We start from the raw sequence: 8,925 nt of genomic DNA, 5'->3' as shown, positions 1-8,925 counted from the left end.
CTTTTCTTGGGGGAGTATCTCTGATTGTATACGTCCCTGCTAAAATTGCTTTCCTTGGGTGGGCAGATTGGTGAATTCTGTAAAGAACGTTAACAGTGGTTATTATTTATACAGTATTATGTATAAATTAAATGTGTGCGTTTGTTTAAATATAAATTTGTTAGTTTTATTAGTTTTTTTAAATATATAAAAATATAATTATTAATTTTTAAAATATTTAATAAAATTTTAAATATAATCACATTAAAATTAAGGAGGAAGAAGATTAATTATATTTTAATTAAAAAAATCTTATCTTTAAATATTAAAGTCTATTGAAACTTATTATGATTTTTTCTCACAAATAATATATAATAGCACTATAATACCTACACAAAAAATTATTAATTTTTAAAAAATATAAATATAATAATTAAGAATGTATAATATAAAATTATCTAAATCTGAATGTTAGTTTTTGCTATTGTTGATATTATGTTAACATGTAGCTGATTTTTGTATATCTATAAATAATTGTTTTAATATATTTCTTGTAATTTTTTTTTAAAATCTATTGAAATAGTTTGATTATTATTAAATATATATAGTTTTTAACTATTTTAAAATAAAAAATTTCCATCATGTTTATTACTACTAATTTCTAGCGTTTAGTTTGGTATTATTATTATTATTATTATTATTATTATTATTATTATTATTATTATTATTATTATTATTATTGTTGTTGTTGTTGTTGTTGTTGTTGTTATTATTATTATTATCATTACTATTATTATTATTATTTACATATTTTATTTTAATTAGTTTTTTAAAATTATTTACTATTTTATATAATTTTCGTACAAAATACCTGTGTTACTTCACATAAATTTAATTCTCTTTTTTCAAAGTGATATATATACAGAGAAAATAGTATGAAACACACTTTTAATGAATAACCTACTACTACTCCAAATCTAAAATTATGGATTCTTTCAAATTTAACATCATATTTTTAAACGTGTTACTTTTAATTACTATGTCTTTTTTATGAAATATATTTTAAAATAAATAATTTTAAATCAAATAAAGTTTGGAATAGATATAATATAATACTCTACTCAATAAGAATAAAAATGTTAATTTGAAAAGACTATTTTAAATTCATTTATCTATAAGGATTATAATTACATTTTTAATATAAGTTGCTATGTTTATTATTATTGTTATTATTATTATTATATGAAAAAAATGTATAATGAAATGACATTTATGCAAGTAATTTAACTCTTCGTTAATGTTAAATTTAGTCAAATTTAATCAACGACTATTGTAGAGTCTCATGGAGTTTAAGTTTTGATCAATGACTAGGTTTTAAACCTGTGTCATACAGGTTTGTTGCACTTGTAAATTTTATATATTTATATTCAATATTTTCAAATATATATTTGCATAAATAAAATTATCATTTTTAAAATACTTTGTAGTATATTAAATAAAATTACATCAAAAATAAGAAGAATGAGTAAAAAATTTATCAAAATTATACAATAATTAAGGTGAATAATTTATTTTTCTAGCACATACACAATAATATCATTATGTAAAAAATAATAACATCGGAGAAATGAATGAGAAAAAATAAATATACCAAAAGTATTATAACTTTATTAATATTATAGTTGTTGCCTATTTGGTGACATTTGAATTTTATTATGAGTTATTTATTTTTAACCGATAATATTGATGCAATATTTATATAAAATTTATAAATAAAAATGTAAATTAAACTTAATAGATATTATTGACAACTATTTTTTGTATCTCTATGTAAAATTTCTTTTATTTTTCTCATTTCAACCATGAAATTAGAGGTATTAATATAATATTATGATGTAGTTAATATTAAATAAGTCAATGAAACTTAGAAAAAAATACTTTCAAAGGTGAAATATAAAGAGAAATTAAACTATTGAAATAATAGTAAAACAGAATAAAATACTTACAAAATAAATTAATTAAAAATAATAAAAATATATATGAATTTTTGCAACATACTAGTATACAATATAGTATATACTTTCTTTTCTAGATATTCCCTTCTCTACTTTGAGCAATGGGTATTGATCGTGTCAAGTTGGTGTCACATATTATATCATCAAATTCTAATACATAAATCTAGAACCAAATTTTAGAAGCCTCCTCAAAATAATAATAATAATAATAATAATAATAATAATAATAATAATAATAATATATTTGAATAACTAATTATGATAAAAGATATTCACCGAGAATTTTTCTTAACATAACATGGGCCTTCTCAACAGATTTTAAGAAAAAAATGTACACCTCTTTTAACATTATTATAAGAAACTACTAAAATCAGAATTAATTAAAAAAATACTTTCATATATTTTTTTATACGGCAGAAAGACAAAAATAATGTAACTATCTTCTATTCCTAACTATCCCTATAACATCAAATAAGATAATAGAATACAAAAAGGTTGATGTTCATGTGAATTTAAAATTCGTGCATACGCATGGGTCACTTGATTAAGAGAACTTCAAAGGTTGATGTTTATGCGAATTTAAAACCTGTGTATACGCACAGATCACTTAATTAAGGAAACTTTAAAGGTTGATGTTCATGCAAAATAATTATTTCGGATCACAAAATTAACAAACTATACTAAGATGAATCTCATGAAGCTCAAACATAATAAAGAAAATAAATGTTTAAAACTAAAAGGGTTAAAAGTAAAAAGAAAATGTAGTCAAATTGAGAATTGAAATTTCAAATAAGTCAAATAGTTTTTTTTTTTATAAACATATGACGGCATGTCAATTATAATACAAATTACTCCATATTTACATTTGTAAGGTCACATAACAATAAGTTGACGGTTAATTTACACTTAAACACTTGAATTTCAATTAAGCACCTCAACAATGATCACACTATTTCCTCTAATTACCTGCAATAAGAGGGAAAAATTATCAATTTCAAATCCATGTTCATGTTCTATTAACTGCAATATCTTAACAACTTAAATTTAAAAGACAATGCAAAAGAATAGGACTCACCACCATCCCTATGGCATTTTTCTCATTGCCATTCACTTCACCACCAAAAAAAAATTGAGCGAAAAATGAGAGGAATACTAACGTCTTCAAATCCCGTGGTTATTCTGACCTACTCATGGTGAAGAGAAGGGATCACAGAAGTGAATGAAGAAATATGATAATAACATGACTGTAATTGTAAAGAAGAAAATGAAATAAGAATGAAGAAAGAAGACATAAATCCATAGCACAATAGCATGAAATTTGAAGTTGAAGAACCTCTCAAATAGCTTGAACCTTCCATCAAAATAATATTAATAATAAACATGCATAAAACAAAACACAAAGAAAGAACCTTGCAAGCAGGAAAATCAGAAAAAGGAAAAAAATGGAAAAAATTAGTAAGGAAGAAAAAACATGAAACAAACAACAATAACTAAATAATAATAATAATAATAATAGTAATAATAATAATAGTAGTAGTAATAATAATAATAATAATAATAATAATAATAATAATAATAATAGTAATAATAGTAATAATAATAATAATAGTAACAATATTGTCTTTTGTTAATATTGCGCCTGCAGTTGCACATTCACTCAACAACAACGTAACAATTTATTTTTTTTCCTAATCTTTTTTATTTTTTTATTAGAAAACAAACTAAGAAACGATAGAAGAACATAACCTACATAATAATAATAATAATAATAATAATAATAATAATAATAATAATAATAATAATAACAACAACAACAACAATAATAATAACAATAATTTCAATAATGATTATGACTTTATATGCATTAAAGGTTGATGAATGTTAAACATCAATTATCCAAATAAAGCAGAGATAACGAAATCTTGTGATACAGAACTTTGCTTCAACCCAAAGGATGTGACCTTTGTTGTTGTGGACTGATGTTTTCACTTGAAACATAGATTAAGCATTGTACATTTTGAACAACTACAACAAAATATAGCCACTCCATTCCAAAGAGGGAAATAAAGAAACAATATTCAAACACAATTAGCTTAATAAAATCTGTAACAACAAAACCTTGTTTGCTTGATTTGTTCTTCAGAATAATCCTCCGTAATCTAGCTTTTAAAGTCTGTTGATCTCCCAAATAACATATGGGGGATTTTGTGATAAAAATAAATAGAAAAAAGAAGTGGCAACCTTATTGTCTTCTACATTAAAAACAAAAAAAAAAAAGAAAAGAAAAAAGAAGCAAGTGAAACAATGGAACAATTTCGTGACATAAAGAAGTAACTTGATTGCTGGTAATTAATTTTAATTAAAAAAAATCTCACCTTTGAAATCTTACATATGTTGGTAGCATCTATTATATCTTACTGTATATGTTCTCGTATAAGGCTCAGAGATACCCGAGACGCAAAGCAACAAAGATCTTTATGGATTCCATGAGTCATCCTCTAACGTGAAAGAAACCGTGCAGAACCAATATATCCAACTAAAACATGGAAGAATGTGCATAACCTATATATCAAAATGAATAAAGAAGAAGAAGAAAAATATAGCAGCTATACAAATAAATCAATGATATAAACAATGTTTGAGTAGATGGCATAAACTATACAGGAATGAGAACCAAATGAGGACCAATCCATATACAGAATCTACACATACTCATCTAAAAGCTATAAGTTGTTTGAAGGGTGAAGTGAGGAAATTCCTTGCTCTTTAACTAAGGCAAAAATTTCACTGCATCATTCGACCTTGTTTTCAAACTGAAAGACTAATTTAAGCACTTACAAACACAAACCAAATCACACATCAATTTTTTTGTGTTTTCTCTAGTAAAATTCCAATGATTTAAAACAATTTATCAACTTCAACTCACCCACTAAAAAAAGAATTCTTGAAGAAAGAATATGTAAAAGAAAGAATTCAAAACCTATAATTACCAACTATAATTACAGGGAAGAAACCTGCAATTATGCCATTATGCAGTTAGAAAATATCAATAAGTGTGTGAATAAATAACCCATTAGATATAATATTGTATGCAGATTGAAACAACTTTGTCCACAACTTGAATAGAAAATAATATATGTGCTTCCTTTTCACTTTTACATTATGTTCCATAATAAACCCCATATGGAATTACTTGACTTTAAAGTGATAAGGTACCAAGTTGCCTATTTTAAACTGAGTTCTAAAATTTTATAGTCATGAAAATTCAATTAGTAAAAGGAATAGCAAAATGGAGTATTGGAAGTTATATTATTACCTTTGGTGGATCCCATTTCTCCATTTGAACTGCTTTCCTTCCGTGTCTTTGTCTTCTGCTAATCATAATTAGTTATTCAAGTGTTGGTGGCCTCCTTATCACGTGCCTCTCTTAATCTTCATTATCAAAATCCTTAGCTCTTAGTTCTTGTGTACTTGAAGTTTCTTTTTTCAAGATATCATCCGTTTCAAGGAAGCAATATTGATAAAATATGAATATATAGTCATGAGATCTAAAGAACGGATAATTAGTTGAAGGCAATAGAACCACATCGATAGCAGCTAGCTGGATTGCTGCAGAGGCTATTCAAAGTTCTATGTATTTGGTGAATCAACAACCAAGAAAAGCTCTCATTTGACTCTTCAAAATATCAATTATCTATATGGACCAACAAAATGCACAGGTTATAATCTCTGCAATTACCATAAAAAGTTTGGGAAATCTTTTTTTTTACGTCATGGCTGGAAATGGGTACTTCGTCATCAGGGTTTAGGTACATCGTCATCCTATCGTCAATTTAGGTACAAATTTACCAAACATGCATAACAACAAAAGGGAAAAAAGCTTGTTTGTTGGATGCTCGGGAAAATAAAAAAGGAACCAAAAACAGAGTTGAAAAATCAGTAAGAAAAAATAACTATTATTAAGAAGAAAACATGCATAACAACAAACAAAATTAGAACCTTGCAAATAAAAACAAATAGTAATGAAACAAACATGCATAACAGCAAAAGAGGAAAAAAGTGCCTGTTGGATGCTTCCTTGTCAATAGCCCGGGAAAATAAAAAGGAACAAAAAACAGAATTGAAAAATTAGTAAGAAAAAATAACTATTATTAAGAAGAAAACATGCATAACAACAAACAAAATTAAAATCTTCCAAATAGAAGCAAATATCAATGAAACAAACATGCATAACAGTAAAAAGGGAAAAAACTTGCCTGCTGGATGCTTCTTCGTTGATAGCCCGGGAAAATTAAAAGGAACAAAAAGAGAAAAACGGTGACAGATTATTGATAAAGATAGAAGGAAGGGAAAAAAGTGGAAAAGAAAAAAGCTTTGCGAGAAACATGAACTTTTCGGTAAAAGGAACTTGCGTGAATGATCCTAACACCGGTTTTCATGTTGGGTCAAGTCCAATTGTAAGCGATTGAACGCGAAATACCACTGAGCCACAAACACCCTGATCCAAATAAAAATTGCAAAAAACACAAAAATATACTGTGAGGTGCAGAGCTTGCATGCAAATCCAGATAATTAAGAACCGAGGAAAATGCATAAAAACTCTAAATCAAACAAAAAATGGTGATAGATTAACGATTGGAGATTAGCGAATGGAGATTAGTGATAAGCAAAAGGGGCTTACACGATTAGTATGTATATCCTTTGTAACCTTCGATGGCTTCAAGAATCTCTTTCCTGCAGAGGAAAATGATGACAAATTATTGAAAAAGAGGCATGCACAACAGTCCCACCTTGAACTGCAGAAGCAGCAAAAGAGGAAGAAGAAAGTCAAGCAAATAAAACCCAAAATGACCAACCCAAAAGCACAACCTCACACCAAGAACAAAATCAGCAGAGCACGTGGCAGCATAAAATAAATCAAGCATGGACGTGTCAACAAAACTACAAACGGGAAAATTGGAATTGCAATATCAGAACCAACACAATAAAAAGCAACAATTCATATGCTAGAAAACCAAGCCCAAAGCTGAAGGGATATAAAATGACCAAAAAGCCAAGAAAATTGCCACATGTCAAGCTCTCAGCCATGGGCACACCAGTAATTTTTCCATACCTCAATTTTATTAGATAGATATTGATGACTGATACATGTTTTGAAAATGGTGCTGGTGATGTAATTCTACCTCCTTATTGAGCTATGCGTCTACCGTATAAGTTCTACATATTCAAAAGTTTCGGTCGGTTATATGCCTTTATCTGTTGTAAACAAAAAAGAAAAAAGTTTATAAGGTGGAAACTTAATATTATTATGTTATTAATAATAGTAGAATTATAAAAATCAATAAATTTATTATATATGTATGTATAATTAAATAATACTGTATTTGTTCCAAAGAAATAATTATTAAAATTAAATTTTTTATAATTATAATATATTTTTAATTTTATTGAAAACTTATTCATTTTTTCGATCTTCATAGGAGAGAAAAAAAAGATAATTTAAAATATTTTTATCAAAAATTAATTAATACAAAAAACAGATGAAATAAAATCTTATCATAAAAGATAAAAAAATTTATTATGTCTTATAAACATGAACAAAGGAATACTATGTTTTACGTTAAACTACTCATTTGGTCTCTATAATTTTATCATTTTTATCTTTTTAGTCCCTGTAGTTTGAAAATATTTTTTTAGTCCCTATAGTTTATATTTTAATTCTCTTTTAGTACGTGTACTGTAAAAGTATTCTTTTTAGTTCTTATAGTTTGTATTTTAATTCTCTTTTAGTCCCTATAGTTTGAAGTAATATTTTTAGTCCCTATAATTTATATTTTAATTACCTTTTAGTCCTTATTAAAAAAATATATAAATAATTAACTACAAATTAGTTATAAATTATCTCTTTTTTTTATTATAAATTATCTTACGATAAATAAGTTATGAATTACTTGATAATATTTCTATAATTAATTGTAGTTGATAGTATTACTCATATTTTGATGGTAAAGACTACAATGAAATTAAAATATAAAGTATAAAAACTAAAAAGATCACTTTCAAACTACAAGAAACTAAAAGAGAATTAAAATACAAATTATTAGGACTAAAAAAATCACTTTTAAAACTACAGGGACTAAAAGAGAATTAAAATGTAAATAATAAGGACTAAAAAATCAGTTTAAAAATATAGAGACCAAATGAATAATTTAACCTATATTTTATAATATCTATGATTAGTTTAAATTTTTATAACATTTTTTTATAAAAAAATATTCAAATTAAATATGATATTACCAGATAAATTATAATAATTTTCTGCTTTTAGTAATAATTGTAATTAAAAAAGTAAAAATGTAATGATCGCAGTATAAAAAATTATATATCCTTATTTAATTATAAATTATTATTAATAAAACTTTTAAATTAATAATCATAAAATTAACAAATTTATCTTATATAATAAACTATGGTTAAATGAGAATATTAAGCTGTGCAACCTCTTTTCTCAAAAAAGTAGTAGTAACAGTGAAGTGAAATGGCTAAGGTAACGTAGGTTTGGTTTGAGTGCTAGAATGTAAAGGGTATAGGGTACAACAAAACAACAAGAGGTGGAGACGCGTGTTAGTCATGCAGATAATCATAGAAGCAAGGGCAAAATGACCATAAATCCAGGAAAAGGAACATGTGACAATTTTTTAAGTAGGGCATAATAGTATTTTTACTCTACTTCAGTTTTATTATATAGATATTGATTCTAATTTATATGCCTAATAATTTATTTTTCGAAGTAAAAGAAATCATTTATTTCTTAATTTATATCCTTAATAATTAATTAAATTAATTTATTGTTACTAATTTATATGAATAATTTATCATTCAATAAAAAAATAGATCAAATTGATTCAAGTTAATGGTTATTATATAATTT

Source organism: Glycine soja, chromosome 8, assembly GCF_004193775.1.
Source record: "Glycine soja cultivar W05 chromosome 8, ASM419377v2, whole genome shotgun sequence".
NCBI lineage: Eukaryota > Viridiplantae > Streptophyta > Magnoliopsida > Fabales > Fabaceae > Glycine > Glycine soja.
The sequence above is the reverse complement of the archived record's forward strand: the minus strand, read 5'-3'. Positions refer to the sequence as shown.